This window comes from Balaenoptera borealis (genome assembly GCF_965194805.1).
Source record: "Balaenoptera borealis genome assembly, chromosome: 11".
Taxonomy (NCBI): Eukaryota; Metazoa; Chordata; class Mammalia; order Artiodactyla; family Balaenopteridae; genus Balaenoptera; species Balaenoptera borealis.
In genome coordinates, this window is record NC_138868.1 from 2,484,806 (window position 1) to 2,501,827 (window position 17,022).

General features: G+C 58.6%; 1 protein-coding gene across 4 annotated transcripts in view; it reads right to left on the minus strand.

The window, feature by feature from the left end:
• The window catches only part of OSBPL5 (oxysterol binding protein like 5), a 69,310-nt gene extending 53,551 nt beyond the window's left edge, over positions 1-15,759 (minus strand). For 3 of the 4 annotated variants that reach the window (XM_082341857.1, XM_082341855.1, XM_082341854.1), the window contains exon 1: positions 15,636-15,759. The gene's annotated coding sequence lies outside the window, so the exon portion shown is untranslated. The remainder of the gene's footprint in view (positions 1-15,635) is intronic. The other variant, XM_082341861.1, reaches the window with a different exon arrangement.
• Between the last annotated feature and the right edge of the window lie 1,263 nt (positions 15,760-17,022).

The window sequence follows — 17,022 nt, forward strand, 5'->3', positions numbered from 1 at the left end:
TTCAGAAGGAGCGGTCCCTCCCCACACCTTGATTTCAGAATCTGGCTTCCAGAACCGGTAAAGAACAAGTTTCTGTCGTTTTAAAGCCGCCCCGCGTGCGGGACCTTCACGCAGCCACGAAGATCCTGCGTGCCGCAACTAGAGACCCGACGCAGCCAAATAAATAAATAAATATTTTTTTAAAAAAGCTGTCCCACGAGTGGTCCTTTGTTACAGCCGCCCCGGACACTCACACTAGGGGTTCAAGACTGGCCTGAACCAAAGGCGAGTGTGGACACTTCAAGGACGCCGCTGAGGGGACCGTGTGCCCCTGGGCACTGCTGAAACTGCAGGAGAGTGACTGCTCCATGCAACAGACTGTGCAGACCTCGAGTGAAGCTGACCTGGGCGCCTCTTCCCTGTTCCCCACCTGGGGCACGTCCACGCCAGCCCCTGCCTTGTCTGTCCCCCACGAGAAGCGAGGCTGGGGGGGGGGCACACCATCCCGGCACGAACCCAACAGAGGAAGCCGGTGTTCCCTGGAGAAGGGCCCACGACTCGGCAGATGCCAGCCCGTCCCTGGGGAGGGGTCTCCAGGCAACGCGGCCACACTGCGCTGGGCACCCTGGCGGCCCCGTCGCCGAGGTCACCTCCCAGTCTCCAAGAGGCAGGGTCTCCGTCCCACCCTGCCCACTCCTAGGAAAAAGCCAGCTCTCAAAGCCCCTCGAATTGGCCACTGAAGCCCCCTCTGCGTCCTGAGCCAGACCTGAAATAAGCACGGCACACGTTTCTAAAACGTGGGCAGACACCGGATGCAGCCAGGTGATGCAGGGGTGCATTAGTCACCACTGGTCTCAGTGGGAAAGCGTCTCTGTTTTCAGTTCTCTTTCCAGCCTCCTGACGGTGTCAAGGGAGAGAAGTCTGGGTCTTCATTGCAGCTCCATCATCGCGAATCTCTCTACTTAACAGAAGCAGGGCAGCCTCGGGCACAAAGCTACTGCAGACAAAACGAGGAGAGCGACCGATGGTACAATTTGGTGTTTCGCGCTCGCTTGTGCATTTTTATATTACCTGCTATTTATTACATGTGAGGAAGACTTTCTAACTGCAGCAACAATTTAAAGTTTCTCTTAGATACACATTTATTTAAGTAAAAATAAGTGGGTGGACTTAACCATGTTCTAAAATAACAGTATAGGTGGTTTCGGACCACAGAGGTGGAACTCGGGAAGCTGCTCCGAGGGGGCCCATCCTGGTCAGGAGGCCCCTGCGGTCCCTTCACCCAGAGCAGGGACCCGGCCTGGGTTGTCATGGGTCCCGTTCCCAGGGTTCCACCCAGAGCAGCTTCTTTTATAAGCTTCACTTATTATAAAATAAAATGTAAATACAGAAAACCACACAGACGTTCGGCTTCATGAGCTTCTCTAGACAAACACTCTGCCACCATCACCCAGGTCAGAAGCCAGCATTGCCCAGTCACCCCAGGAGCCCATCCGGCACGAGTCCCGGCCACGGCCCCGCCGCCCGCCCTCCCAGGCCCTCACCTTCATCTTTACGATTTCATCATCCAGGGTGCATCCCGGGGGTCCAACTGTGAGTCCCCCTTCTAAGTCTCTTAATCTGCGGTCCCCCTCATTCCCTTCCTTTGCCTTTCAATAGATCTGGGGCACCCGGTGTCCGACCTGCGAGGGGCTTCTGGACTCACCAGCTGGCGGAGCGGTTAAGGCATGGACCGTCTCTGAGCCCTGGTTTCACACCCGAAGATGGCACTGCCAGGCACCTCACAGCTTGTCCTGAGTTTGAACAGAGGGGGTGCCTGTCCTATACCCCGAAATTCTGGGTTCCAGTGGGCACTTGATACCCATCGGTTACTGCTAACAACCCGGAGGGGCCCTACTGGGTTTTTTTTGTTTTTTGTTTTTTAAATTTATTTTTATTTATTTATTTTTGGCTGTGTTGGGTCTTCGTTTCTGTGCGAGGGCTTTCTCTAGTTGCGGCAAGCGGGGGCCACTCCTCATCGCGGTGTGCGGGCCTCTCACTATCGCGGCCTCTCTTGTTGCGGAGCACAGGCTCCAGACGCGCAGGCTCAGTAGTTGTGGCTCACGGGCCTAGCTGCTCCGTGGCATGTGGGATCTTCCCAGACCAGGGCTCGAACCCGTGTCCCCTGCATTGGCAGGCAGATTCTCAACCACTGCGCCACCAGGGAAGCCCCCCTACTGGGTTTTGAACGAGATGCAGAGCACAGACGAAAGCAAGCCTCTCAGCAGCCGCAAAGGGAAGCATCACAGAGCATCTCGGCTACAGTTCTGCCCACGACTCCCTGACACATCTCGGCCCTGCTTCAGCTCCTCCTCACTCTTGGTTTGCACACATTTCTAACAATCTCCTTCATCTAGTCCAGCCTAGATAAGGATGGACTTGAAGCAGAAACAAGTTTTTTTTTTAAGAAAGGAAATAACTGGCAACCCCTCCAGCAAGAAGTTTAAGAAAAGGTGTCTGGGGCCTTCTAGCACGGGGACAAACAGCCCTGCACGAGGAAGCATCCCTCCAGGGCTTCGGTGTCCCAGCAGCGCCATCATGTGAGCTGGCTCCAATCCCGGCCTGTCATGTACCACGGTGAGGGCGGGGGGTGACTTTGGCAGGCTTCTTCACCTCTCTGAGCCTCAGCGTTCCCATCTGTGAACTGGGGGTAGTAACAGAACGTACCACATACGGTGGTTTTAAAGATTAAAGGAGGGCTTCCCTGGTGGCGCAGTGGTTGAGAATCTGCCTGCCAGTGCAGGGGACACGGGTTCGAGCCCTGGTCTGGGAAGATCCCACATGCCGCGGAGCAACTAGGACCGGTGAGCCACAACTACTGAGCCTGCGCGTCTGGAGCCTGTGCTCTGCAACAAGAGAGGCCGCGATAGTGAGAGGCCTGCGCATCGCGATGAAGAGCGGCCCCCACTTGCCGCAACTAGAGAAAGCCCTCGCACAGAAACGAAGACCCAACACAGCCAAAAATAAATAATAAATAAATAATAATAAATAAATAATTTTTAAAAAAAGATTAAAGGAGCTAGATCATTTCAAGAGCCTTCAACAAAATGTTAAGCATTATAAAAAATTAATCGTATAATGACCCAAGTCGCCAGGAAAAGGGTTAAATTATTTCTCATTTATACCTTAAGACTGCAAGGCATCATGTGGGTAAAGCACTGTAGAAAGATTTCCCCTGAACACGATAAGGTTTTTAAAGGTCAGGTGCTGAGCCGGGTAAGCTGCCCTGGTCAGGGAGAGGCCCCCATGGCCTGAAGGAGCGGGCGTCCGGGGTCCATGGGCTCCACGGGGTTATTCCTGCCCAGCAGGCCAACTGGGGCCCGGCCAGAGGTGGGATGCTCCAGACTTGGCCGGGAAGTGATGAATGGTCACGTCGGAGAGAACAGGCTTGCCGGAGATAAACAGCATGTTCCTTGTGCTTTCGAGATTTAAAAATAAACTGAAAAGCAGACACAGTTTAAAAATAATGAACAGGCAGGAGGGGAGTCATTTGCCTGTGTGTCTTCCTCCCATTATTTGTTAAACTGTAGTTTAAAAACTGACCACCAGCCCAGCCTGCAGCTCCGGTGAACGGCGGGGGCACGAGCTGGCGGGGCGCTCAGCGGGGCTGGTGGTGGCCGCACATGGGGGAAGCCCCTCAGGGACCCACTTGGCGTGGAAGAAGTCTTTTCTCCCTTTTCTGCTGCATTTGGAGCTTCAGTAGGAAGCCCATAAGGTCAGGCCTAGTAGGTACCCCTGGGACCACCTCCTGAAACAGCACCTGCTACCAACAGCTGAGCACCTGCTCCGGAGTTCTGGGTGGAGGTCTCCACGCGCCCTACGCGGCGCCCAGCGGGCACCCATCAGGTCTGGTAACAGGGAGGGGCAGGGGACCCCTGGGAAGGACCCCCGCCAGCACTGTAGAGGACAGGGCAGGAGGGCAGACTCGGCCAGCGCTCAGGACTCTGCACACAGCTGCTGGCACAGGAAGGTCTGTGAGCGTCAGAACGAATGGCCCACTGCTGCAGCGCCCCTTGCCCACCCAGCCTGAAGGAAAGGCCACATTTGGTTTCCCAAGGGCCATCACAGAGGGTGTCTGCTGAACTGGACAGCGGGCAATGGTGATGGGGAAACTGATCCGGGCCTGGGATGCTGTGTCCGGGAGAGGATGGCCTGTCAGGTGGGAAGGCCAGAGGGCAGCAGGACCTGACGGCCACAGGCGTGCTGACCCTACAAACGCCCACAACTCGCCTGATTGGACTTCCTGCCCACAGGTGGCGCTCAGACCCAGGGAAGCGCAACTGGGTCTGTGTGTGTGAATCTCGTACCGTGTGGTGTGGGCCTCTGGCTCCATCCCAGGTGCACGCGCTGAAAATGCTGGCCAAGGGCGCCCGGGCAGATATAAAACAGTCAAGATCCAAGGGCGTGAAATCTGAAAACATTTCTGCACATTTATGGGTGTTAAAGGCTCTGATGGCCTTAAAATCCTACTCCCTGCAAACATGTGGGCCTCACAGGAAATAAAAATAGAATCGCAGCCCAGGAATCCGTTGATGAGCCCTCCCACTGTGCTGGGCGCCCAAGGTTATGGCCACCCCATTACCCACTGTCAGGGCTGAATTGTGTCCCCCAAATTCATTTGCTAGAGTCCTAACCCTCAGTCTCTCAGATGTGACTGTTTCTGGAGATGGGTCTTTAAAGAGGTGATTAAGGTGAAACGAGGTCATTAGGGTGGGTCCTAATCCCACAGGACTGGGTTCCTTATAAGAAGAGGAGGTCAGGGGACTTCCCTGGTGGTGCAGTGGATAAGACTCCACGCTCCCAATGCAGGGGACCCGGGTTCGATCCCTGGTCAGGGGACTAGATCCCACACGCATGCTGCAACTAAGAGTTCACATGCCACAACTAAGGAGCCCGCCTGCTGCAACTAAGGAGCCAGCGAGCCGCAATAAGACCCGGCGCAACCAAATAAATAAATAAATAAATAAAAAGAGGAGATCAGGACACAGACACACACAGAAGGACGACCTTGTAAGGACACAGGGAGGAGACGGCCATCTACACACCGAGGAGAGAGGCCTCAGGAGGACCCAGCCCTGCCCACGCCTGGATCTGGGATTCCAGCCTCCAGGACTGGAGACAATGAATGTCTGTTGTTTAAGCCGCCCCGGCTACGGTGTTTATTATAGCAGCCCTGGCTGACCTATACACGCACACAAGCAGGCCTCCCCGAGATGGACGGGTCAGCACCCTTGGGAAAAGGGGCATCTCCCTGGCCATACCTGGGGGATGGAGGAGATGAAGCTTCTCTCCCAGGATGGATGCCGGGCAGACGGGCCCAAATCCTGCCTGGGCCACTTTCCAGCTGGTGGCTGTGGACCAGGGTGGCCCCAAGCACCCACAGGGCTGGTGCACCAGCATCACCAATGGTCTCTGCACCCAGGCCCCAGGAGACCAGACAACCAGGCGGCAGCCCTCCGGCCAGTGATCTGCCTCTGTGTAACAGCCACGTGGAAATACCGTGGTCTGGGACTTGGCTGCCATCTGTGCCCCATTTTTGGCATGTGGGGGTGGGGCTGTGTTTCAAGCTGGGCACCTCTGTGCTCTAACCAGCTCCAGGCAGGACCTGCAGATCCTCAGCCAGACCCACCCACCCCGGACCCTTGCCGTCTCAGGTTCAGCCTATTTTTTTTTCCAGCTTAATTGAGGTATAATCAGCAAATAAAACGGTAAAATATTGAAAGTGTACATCACACTGATTTGAAACACGTTCCACTGAGAAAGGATTCCTCCCACCTAGTTAATTAGCACATCTATCAGCTCACGTATTTACTTTCTCTTGGTGAGAACATTTCAATTCTACTCTCCTAGTGAATTTCAATTATACAATAGAGTCCTCAACTACAGACATCATGTTACATATAGTTCTTGTTTTTAATGAACAGAACGTGCTGGTCGCTGAGCGACCCCTTGGGAGACCCTGGCAAACATCTTTGTTCCGCGTGCCCTTGGGAGTCGATGTTCAGCCTGCAGCCCAGGCAGAGGTGGGGAGAAAGACGTCCGTCCAGTGGGATTCAAGAGGACTGACACAGCAGGCGGGTCCCCAAGGCCAGGAGAGTCGACGGACTGGCTAAGAAAGGTCGTCTCAACCCCAGGCAGCACGGTGAGCCGAGGACCCCGCCCTACCGGGAGACGCGGCCCCTGCCCACCCACTTGGGCCAGGTCCCGGGAAGAGCGCCCCACCCCACGCCGGTGCTTGGAGCTCTGTTACTTCTCGCTCACTGGGTGCCCTCCTCCTCCATCTGCTCCAGGGGAAAGGCCGGCTCCCCCACGTGTGCTGGGGTATCAGTGGCAGCCGCTTGGCCACATCCAGTGGGCTGCTCACGTGCTCACCCTGGGACCCCGAGACCCCACCCCAGGCCAATATCCCAGAGAAGCACCCGTCTACGTGCCCCAGGAGACCCAACGCAGGACATGCTCCAGGGATAAGACGGAAACAACCCAACGTCCTTCGACAGAAGAGTGGAAATAAGTCCTGACTTATTTATAGAAAATAAGGATAGTGAACGAGGCATAGGCACTCATAACTGCATGGCTCAAAAGAAGTTGCAAAAGGCTGCGTATACGGGTTTTTGCAACTTCTCCGTGACTCCGAAGTTATGGGAAATAAGCAGGGGCGTGAAGGGAGAGCAGCAGTCATGCGACATCTGTCAAGGAGCCAAAGGGTCCTGTATTTGTTTGTGGATTCATCCATATATAGCAAAAGCACAAAAACACATTGGGATGTCAGCTTGGCAACCCCCGGGGGGAGGGCGGTCAGGGGCCTGTCCTGCGCTGGAACTTTGGGCTCCCAGCCCGAAGCAAGCAGAGCCAGAGGTCAGGACCTTGATGAGGCGGGATCAGTTTTATTCTTTTCTGTGGTTTCTATGTGTAAATCTTTCCCACTCATTCATCATTAATCAAAGCTTTAATCAGTGATAAGGAGATGGTTCCTCCCTGCTGGCAGAGCCTCGGCCAGATGAGGGCCGGAGGCCGCAGCATCTCTGGGGGCCGGCTCTGGGCTTCAAACATATCCTCCTCTTGCTTCTGAGGCCGGCGCTGCCATGCCCATTTCACAGATGGGAAAACTGAGGCCTGGAGCTTAAGGGACTTGCCCAGGGCCCCCTGGCTAGTGATGTGTCCGAGTGGGGGGGGACTCCCACTGAGCCCACGCTCTAACCACCACGCCACTCGGCGTCCATGTGGTCAGACGGGTGGCTCCAGAGCCCCCACGGCAGGTCAGGAGCACTTTTCCAGAGGCGCTGTTTACAGACTCGGGCATCTGACTTAACGCGCTCCCGCGACCCGCCTGCCTCCGCCTAAAAACGAAACACCCAAACCAAACAAACAGAAGCAGCAGCTCACTGACTTGCCAGGAAAACAAGTGACATTTTCCCAGCAAGTGGAAGGAGGCGAGGGCTTGGCCTGGGGCTCCGCCTGGAGACCCAACCCCAGCCCGTGAGAAGAGGGCTGAGAGGACAAAGAAGTGGTGTGTCCACAACGGAAGGCTACTCAGCCACGAGAAAAGACGAAATCCTGCCATTTGAGACAACATGGATGGACCTCGAGGGCACTATGCTAAGTGAAACAAGTCAGACGGATGAACACGAATACTGTAGGATCTCATTCATGTGGAATCCAAAAAACATACAAACCAACAAACAAAAAACCCAAAATGAACGAACAAAGCAAACCAAACCCAAACAAACAAGTAGATACAGAGAACAGAGCAGTGGTTGGTAGGGGGGAGAGGCACGGGGGTGCGAAATGGGTAAAGGGGATCAACAGGATGGGACCGGATGGAGACCATTTTTGGCGGTGAGCACGTTGCAGTGTATACAGAGCTCGAAATACAATGTACACATTATATACACACGTGAAACTTACATGCTGTTATAAACCAACGTTACCTCAATTTAAAAAAATCTTTAAAATATTAAATATAGTATCTTCTAGCAAAAAAAAAAAGAAGGGCAGATAAGGGGTGAGGTGGACCCATGCAGGGCCCACAGACAAAGTGCTGGCCAGGGCGGCGCTGGCCGGGCACCTGGTGTTCCCTGCACAACAGCTGGCTGCCGACCCCACTGTGCCCGAGGGTCAGCGCCCGAGACGGAGCCGAGGGAGGGCTTTCCAGGCAAGGGATCGGCATATGGTAAGGCACAGAGGTGCCGAGTCACATCAGGGTGAGCGCCCGGCAACCTGGGAGAGCAGAGCAGAGGGCGGGGCCCTGCCCCGAGACTGAGGAACTCTCCCCTCTGATGAGGCGAAGGAAACCCGGCCCAGCCTGGCCAGCTCTGGGCAGCTGGAAGGTTCTCCTGCAGGACGGGCCTTGGCTGTTGCTGATGGTAGATGCCCACTGCCAGGGAGAGAAAGCTGCACGGCTGCATGCAGGGCATGGAGGGGGTCCCAATGGCCAGGCCCAGCACTGAGACTGCCCCTCGGAGGGGACCGCCTCTACCCGCCTCCCTGCGAGCCTCCAGAGCCAGCCTGCTGACCAGCAAGGATGACCCACAGTGGCCACTGGAATGGATCAGCCCCCAGGCCCTGTCCCCGGGCGGCCTCACTCTCAGATCGCACAGTGGGGCTGAAGTCTTACATTCTGAGTCAAGGTGTCATCTTCTTGCAAACCCAAACTAACCCAGCCTCGTGGGACCAAGGGCTGGGTCTCTTCCTGGCAGCCTTTGGGGTCCTACCCTTCGGGTTCTGCCCTTCCAGGGGTCCTGCCCCTCAGGGGCGGCTGCAGTCCAGAGGCAGCACGGAGGCCTCAGGGCAGGGGCCACCTGTGCTCTGTCGCAGGAGCCCACAGCGGAAACAGTGTGGGTGGGCTGGAGTGGGCGAGGGCTCCTTCAAAGTGGGCTGCTCTCTCTCTGCTCCAGGAGGAGGGGGCGGAGGATGCCAGAAGTGGCACCAGGTTCTACAAAGGGTTCATGCCGGGTGGCCCGTGTGGGCGGACTACAGGGAGGCAGGGGTGAGGGACCAGCAGCAGGCAGCCGCTTTGGTGACAGGAAGTCATGTGTGGTGCCTGAGGGAGAGGGGGAGAGATTTCCAACCGTCAGTCTTGCGGCTTTCACCCTTTTTTTTTTTTTTGGCTGTGCTGTGTGGCTTGCAGGATCTTTGTTCCCCGAAAAGGGATTGAACTGTGGCCCCAGCAGTGAGAGCATGGAGTCCTAACCATTGGACTGCCAGAGAATTCCTGTGGCTTTCACACATTTAAAAATTGGTGGAAACTTTTTTCCGTATAAAACTTGCTGTGAGACGTGGATGGATCTAGAGACTGTCATACAGAGTGAAGTAAGTTAGAAAAATATCGTAAATAAATGCATATATGTGGAACCTAGAAAAATGGTACAGATGAACCGGTTTGCAGGGCAGAAATAGACACACAGATGTAGAGAACAAACGTATGGACACCAAGGGGGGAAAGTGGTGGGGTGGGATGAATTGGGAGATGGGGATTGACGTGTATACACTGATGTGTATAAAATAGATAACTAATAAGAACATGCTGGGGCTTCCCTGGTGGTGCAGTGGTTGAGAATCTGCCTGCTAATGCAGGGGACATGGGTTCGAGCCCTGGTCTGGGAAGATCCCACATGCCACGGAGCAGCTGGGCCCGTGAGCCACAACTACTGAGCCTGCGCGTCTGGAGCCTGTGCCCCGCAACGGGAGGGGCCGCGATAGTGAAAGGCCCGCGCACCGCGATGAAGAGTGGCCCCCGCTTGCCGCAACTAGAGAAAGCCCTCACACGAACCGAAGACCCAACACAGCGAAAAATAAATAATAAATAAATAAATAAAGTAGCTATAAAATTAAAAAAAAAAAAAAAGAACATGCTGTATAAAAAATAAATAAAATAAAATTCAAAAATTCAAAAAAAAAAACACCAAAAACTTGCTGTGTAGCTTCAGGCTGTAAAACAGCTGGAAGGGCAGGTGCTGGGGACCTGAGACCTCCAGAGAACCTGGGCCTCGGGCAATGAGCTGGGCCTCTGGACGCCCCTTCCCTCCCAGCTCCTGCCCCATCACCACCTGGCTGGGGGGCACAGGAATGTGGAACACAGGATGTCAGGGATCGGGGAGCCTTACGGATGGGGAAACTGAGGCCCAGTGAGGACAGCACGGTGGTCTTGCCATGTTCTGGGCTGCAGTCTCCTTGCCTCTCTAATGGGAGCTGGGTGGACCCTGTGAGCCCCTGGACCTCAACCTCAGCTTTGTTTGGGCAGGGGAGACGAGAGGGCTCAGGTGAGAGTTTGCACTCACTCTGAAGCCAGAGAACAAAGCATCAGGACCGAGGCCCCTTTCCGTGGGTCAGTTTTTGCCCAGGAGATGGGCACATGCTAAAGGTCAGCTGGGGGCTGGAGCTCTCAGTCCTGGGGGTGGGGTTCTCACTCCACCTGAGCTCATCTTTGGCTGTTAATGTGAAGCCCCAGCGCCCCCTTCCCTCCCCAGCACCCTCAGGCCCTACCGTGCACCTGGCCTCGGGCCTACAAGGAGGTCTGGTTCCTAACCCACAAGGAGCTAAGCCAGAGTCACCAACACGGGGCCGATGGTCACCCGTCTCGTGACTTCTCATGGGACTGCTGTGGGCCCAGATTACAGAGAGGGAAACAGAGCTTTAGGGGGTAGAGAAACTGCTGGCCCCAGGACTTGGGGTTAAGAATCCCTGAGCCGCTTCCTTGGCCTGGCCTCCAAATCCACCGTGATCCCTGACACCATCAATCCCTGAGACCCTGGCCGGCCTCTGCGCCGTCCTCCAGCCCCAGGCCTGTACCAGGGCACCAGGGGCCTGCTCAGTTCAGCCCAGGCCAGGCCGGCGGAAGGGGAGGTGGGCATCCAGGTTCCCCTCGGGAACAGGGTTACGCAGAAGAGTCTGTCCTGTCGCTCTGGGGGGCTGAGTGCTGACCCAGAGAGGGCCTCGGTCAGGGCCACTGCAGAGGTGGACGCAGAGGCGTCCTGAACGGGCAGGGGCTCTGTCCACGGCCACCCCTGACCACGTTCTCAGAGCCCTGCCCCAGATGTCACACTGGCCTTTAGGTTCCAACTGGGAGGCGTGGAGTTGCCCCCATCCCCTGTCTCCTGCGGCTGCGGTGAGGAGCCCACAAGCCCAGGGCCCATGGGAGGACCTGCAAGGGCCCCCGACCCCTGGGTGTCACCCCAAGGGCGGCTGAGGACTGACCGTGAAGCCCGCCCCACCCCGGGTCCAGAGATCCTTCTGGTCTATGAAAGCAGCAAAGGGATAAAAACACATTCGGTAAACGTGTCGGTAAATAACAAAAAGCCTGTCCCTGGTCTCTCTGACCCAGAACGTCCGGTCCTCAAGTCTGCAGACCTCAGACACAGTGCACACTCCCCCCCCTCCCTCCCCCACCCCGGGCTGGATTTGGGTGACTCCTGAGTGGGGATGAGGTTCATCCTACAGGGCAGGCAGTCGGCCTTCCTGTCCCAGCTGCTCACCCTCCGGCCCCTCCCTCTGGCCTCCTGGGGAAGCGGGAGAGGACACAGCCACCTGGAGCCGCCCTAGCAGCCTCGGCGCAGCCCCGGTGACAGACCCCAGGGAGACCCCCAGCCCTTTAATGCACTCTGCCGTATTCACCCCAATAGGCGGGCACCGAATCCCCCACCGCCCCATCCTCCCCACTCCTGCGCCGCAGCGCAGGCCTGGCCCTTTAAGCCACCTCCCCTGCGCCGCATTCACCCCAATAGGCGGGCACATCAATACCGCCGCGTGTTCCCTCCCCTTGGCGGATTGCCTTTCCTCGAGTGGAAGCCACTGAAAACGGGTTCATGATGGCTGTGGCCAAGCCAGCCACCGCCCCTGCCCACTGTTGGCCGAGGGCCAGGCAGCCTCCCTCCCTCCTGGTTCAGAAGCCTGGCCCGTCCCTGCTGGGCCATGCCCTCCCTCTGCCTTCCTGGGGATTTGCCTACTCCCGGTCTCCACCCCTCCTTGGCCTTGGATAAGGGAAAGTGACCCCCAGCTGGTCACAAGGGTCAGCAGCCTGTGGGACGGGGCGGCCCCAAATCCCCTCCTCATGTGCTCATTAAGCCTGTAAAATATCCCTCTCCTTGGGATAGGGGCAGCTGCTCCGTTGTGAGGCCTGGACACCCTCCTGCAGCCCTTCATCCCAGCCAGGGCCAGAGAGGGCCCGGACAGTCTAGGCCACCTCCATTCGCCCAGTGAACATCAGGCGTTCCTCCCAGGTAAGCCACTCTGCACACTCTCACATCTATCCATCTAGGACAGAGGGCACGGGCTGGTCAGGTGTCCTGCCTGTCAATGCTGGTGAGGTCCACAGAGCCGGAGGGAGATGCAGGATGGGGCATCCCCGGGGCGAAGACAATTCTACAGCTTCACATGAGCATCTACTGTGTGCCAGGCCCGGGGGACAGAGCCCCGAGCAGACATCCAGGCAATGAGTGAAGGACGACCCGTGTGCCAGCAGCGCCCGCCCACTCGACTGAACAGATACAGGATGGAGATGGTTCTAGAAATGCACGGATCACGGGGCTAAGAAAATGAAACCAGCACCTTCGAATGGAGGCTTCAGTCAGGAGCAGAGGCCAGTCTGGAGAGAAGAGTGGGTGTGAGGTGGGCTTGGGAGTTAGCAAAGTACTGGCTCTGAGGTTTTCGACAAAGGCCCTGTGAGTCCCTTGGCGCGGGCCAACCAGGCTCATGTCCTGAGCGGTGGGGACGGTCTCTCACTGGCTGGATGACCCAGATAACCTTGGCAATTCTCTGATGGCCCTGCACCTCCCCAGGGGCCTGGCCCGGTGGTTCCGAGGCCCCTCCCAATGGTCCTCGAGCCGCCCTCTCTGAACCCCAAGGGTCTGTGATGCTGGCGCAGGGACTCCCTTCGTGGGTATTCCTGGGGCACTTCCAGGCAGCCCCACATCTCGGTCCTGCAGCATGTCTTAACCTTGACAGCTTATTCCCCAGCTACCTCACTGGACAGAGAGCTCTAAGCCAGAGACCTCGTGTCCCAGACCCCAGTCCCATCCAAGCCCTGGCCTTCAATGGGGCAGGTCCTGACCACACAGCGGGTGCCCACTGCCCTCAGCATGGACGCCAATATATGCCAACTTCACACCCACGGGCACACAGGAGCCCTGGCCTGGAGCAACTGTGACGCTAAGAGGACACATAATCCAAAGTCCAAGTCCTTTGTCCTGAACCACCACGACCATCCCCTGGAGACGTTTATCTGCTCACACGGCTGGGGAGCTGGTGAAGGTTACCGCGCCACCAAGGGCAGCCACAAACCCACAGAGAGCTCATCCCCCGTGGTAAGTTCTGTTTCCTCGACCTGCGGGTTCACGGGGCAAATCCGGCACGGACAGCAATACTCCGTTCCTTGGTGACAGCCGCGAGAGGCACGCCTGGTGACCGTTGGGAGGAACAGCACTGTCCTTCTGCGCCTCCCAACCCCTGGCCCCCGACCCGTGACAGCGCCCACCTGGGCTTCCGCCTCCTGAGAGCCGCCAGGCGGTTCCACCCGACCCGTGGACCCCACGGTGGGACCCGCACTCGACACCTCCCTTCAAGTCCAGACGACGGGGATCCTTTTGACACACACCGTGCGCCCCTGCACAGCCCCCAGTCCTGGGGTTCAGGTCTCACCCACGTAACCGTGAGCTACACTGCTTCCCAGCTGTGGCCGCACACCTGCCCCCTGAATGAATGGGAAGGGGGGCAGGCACGCTTCCATCACCTGGGGTGAGTTCTCGTCTACCTGTGCGTTGTGTGTGTGTGTCTGCACGATGCGTGCATGCATGCGCGCCCACACTGGCTTAAGCACAGAATCAGCAGAAAGTGCAAGTCCCCCCAACACAGCTGCCAAAGACACACCACAGTCTTCAAACCACTGGCCTGTCACGCAGTCCTTCTTCCCACCCCCAAGTGCAGCTTGTCAGATGACTATCACAGCTCAGGGAGCTTCCAGGAAGAGAGATTTCAGGAGAGAAACTGATCCCGGAACTGCTGAGCACAGTAACGACCATTCTAGGGGAGGGGCTGCAGTCGGCATTCTGGAAAGAGCCGGGAGCAAACCTCTGGGGACTTAGCTGATCCCTGGCCCAACTCAGGCCAGCCTGACCGCCGGGCCCAGGAAGGAGGGGCTTCCATCTGGCGTCCAGGAAGCACCGCCCATGGGTCCACATCTGCACAGCACCCTCCCCAGGACGAGGCCCGGACTCGAGGGCCTTTGCCTGGCCCATCTGCTTTGTCACCATCTCTAAACACAGCTGGCAAGACAGACCAGCCAGACACACTCAGTGCCTACCCTCCTGGCACCCCGGGCCCTGCCCCACACGCGTGCAAGCAGACAATGGGATTGCGGATCTGGAGCTTGATGCCTGACGCCCCTGAACTGCCAGCTGCCTGCCAAGCCTGTCAAGTTCAAGGAGCGGCAAGGCCTCACACAGCCAAGAAAGTGGGTAAAAGCCACCCGACAAACCACTCGGCCTGCCATTGTTGAGGGGAGGGTTTCTGCTGTCGGGCCCGGATCCACCTGGTGCACACATACCCAAGGGCATACACATCCAACCCAAAGGCTGTGCCCACGGCCCAGGCTGTGACAGCCCGGGCCTGCCTCTGGAACTGGCCTGGGGGAACATCACAGGGTGTGAAAGGTACCTTGAAGGCTCAGGCAGACAGACACACATATAAAAGATCTCTGGTGTAGACAGACCCCCAAGTGGCACAAGAGCAGAAATCCAACCAGCTGCTTGGGCTGGGCCTGGCTCAGACTAAGGGTGAGCGGGGGCAGAGAAGCCCACCTCCCCATGGTGGGACCTGTTCACACCCCCAGGAGCCATTCAGAATCCCAATTCCAGGGTCTTCCGACAGCACACAGCCCAGCTTGGGGGTTCCAAGGGGCAGTGGCTGGCCCCCAGGACTGCTGACAGCCCGCTACCCCCACGTCCCACCGTCCCTTGACCCGCAGGAATCCTCAAGCGCACAGTATCCTCATGTAGACTCATGTCCCCTGAACAATTTCCAAGGCTCCCTGTCTTAGGGGCTCAGTGGCCTAGAGATGGAGGGTCCGGGGGGTGGGTGACAGCAGAGGTCCTCCCCCTCAGCTCACGCAGCCCCTCACTCTGTGGACACAGACCAAGCCCCAAGCTGGAAGGCCAGACGCTAATCCCAGACCCCATCCAGCGGCAGCAGGTCCCCTTCCCGCAGACCCTGCCCCTTCAAGACCCCCTGGGTCTGGGCGGAGCTGGGGACACAGACCCAGCCACCCTCCCTCCCCTCCCCGCTCCTTCAAGCCCCAAAACTGGGGAGCCCGGTTTCCCGCCGCTCCCCACACTCGGGCCCCACCCGCGCTCCAACCCGCCCGCCGCATCACCCCGGGCTCCCCGAGCGACGGGCCGGGTCGCGGCTTCCCAGCACCGGCTACCGTCGGGGTCGGCCGGGCTACGCCCCAGTCCCGGGGGTCTGCGGACTCCGGCGCGGGGCTCCCCCAGCCCCCTCAGCAGCCCCCGCTGCGGCCCGCTGGACGCTCCCGGCCCTCTCGGCCGCGGCCTCCTCCCCGCCCCCTCCTCGGTCCCTCCCCGCCCCCTCCTCATCCCCCGCCGCCCCCTGCCCTCCAGTCGCGCTCCTACCGTGAGAAGCCGGGCGCGCTGGGCCGGGCCGGGCCGGGCCGTGCCGGGCGCGCGGGGGCTCAGCTGGCGGCGCGGCCCGGCTGCAGGAAATGCCAGAAGACTGATCCAACCGCGGGAGCGGAGGGAGGGAGCGGAGGAGGGAGGAGAGGAGGCGGGGAGGAGGGGCGGAGGGCGCGGCGGCCGCAAAACCCGGGCGGGATCGGCGAGCGGAGCGGGCGCGCCGGGACCCCAGTCCCTGCCTGGCGCGGCCTTGCCTCGCCGCCCTCTTCCTGGCGCGCTCTGCGGCTCCCGCGCACCGCGGCGCGCCCGGGGGTCGGACGTTCCTCCGGAAACGGGGTGAGCGAGCCGTGGTGAGTGGGGTCAGCCTCCATGGGTTAGGGGTGCGGGAGGGCACATGATCACAGATTCTTGCAGGCCTCCAGCCCACCCTAGCCAGAGTTGGGGGTGGACCCCCTCTCTTTCTCAGCCCAAGAAACTGTCACCATTTCTCTCCCAGGTAGAAGCCACCAGAACGCAAGAGGGAACCCAGAAACCCGAGCCCTTTGTCCTTGTCCCACGTGTGGACCCCTGCCTCACACCCATGTTTCTCACTGCACCTCTTTCTCAGGATTTTTTTTTTTTGGCCAGGAGCCCACCTTCTTGTGGATTTCCTCCTGTGTGTTCCCCTCACCCCTTCTGCCCCCAGGGACCTTTTTAGACCCCTGAAGCCTTCCTGTATAGATGAGACACTCTAATTCTGCCAAACAACCGCAGGTAGGAGCCGAGGAGGTTGGGGCTCTCCCCCAGCCCCCCGCCTGTAGGCAGGTGCCCTGGGACTCGGTCTGCAGAGCCTGCGGGGCTTCCTCCAGCCACTGTTCCCCAGGGGCAGACCAGCTGGAGCTGCGCCCACCCACTGTCAGGCATCCCAGACCAGGTAGGGTGCGGGGACTTTTCCAAACGGAATCTGTCAGTTGCTCCCTTCCAAGGGGCAGGACTGACCCTCAGCAGAACCCCAGCACCTTATGTTGGGTGGAGAGTACCTTAAGGGCAGCCCTTGAGACTGGTGGTCAGCGGGGTGCAGCTTGACCACCAGGCGGGGCGTGGGGCCACCCAGGGAGGCCCCTTCCAGCCCCTCGAGCTGGAGCAGGCTCTCAGGGGCGCGGCTGCAGGAAGTCCTACCTTAGCTCTGCCCCCGCCAGCCGCGTGGTGGCCCCGGACCAAACTGCCCGCAACCTCAGCATCGTGCCCACCCCGTTGGGCCAGGTGGTGGTTCCCCCAGGGCGTCAAAGCACCCCGGGTTAAGGGGTGGGGTGTGCTGCCTCGGCGGCTCTGGGCTCACCCCCAGGACCGGTCCCACCCCACAGTCACCTTGCAAGGCCTTTGGATGCAGAACTGCTCAGACAAGATG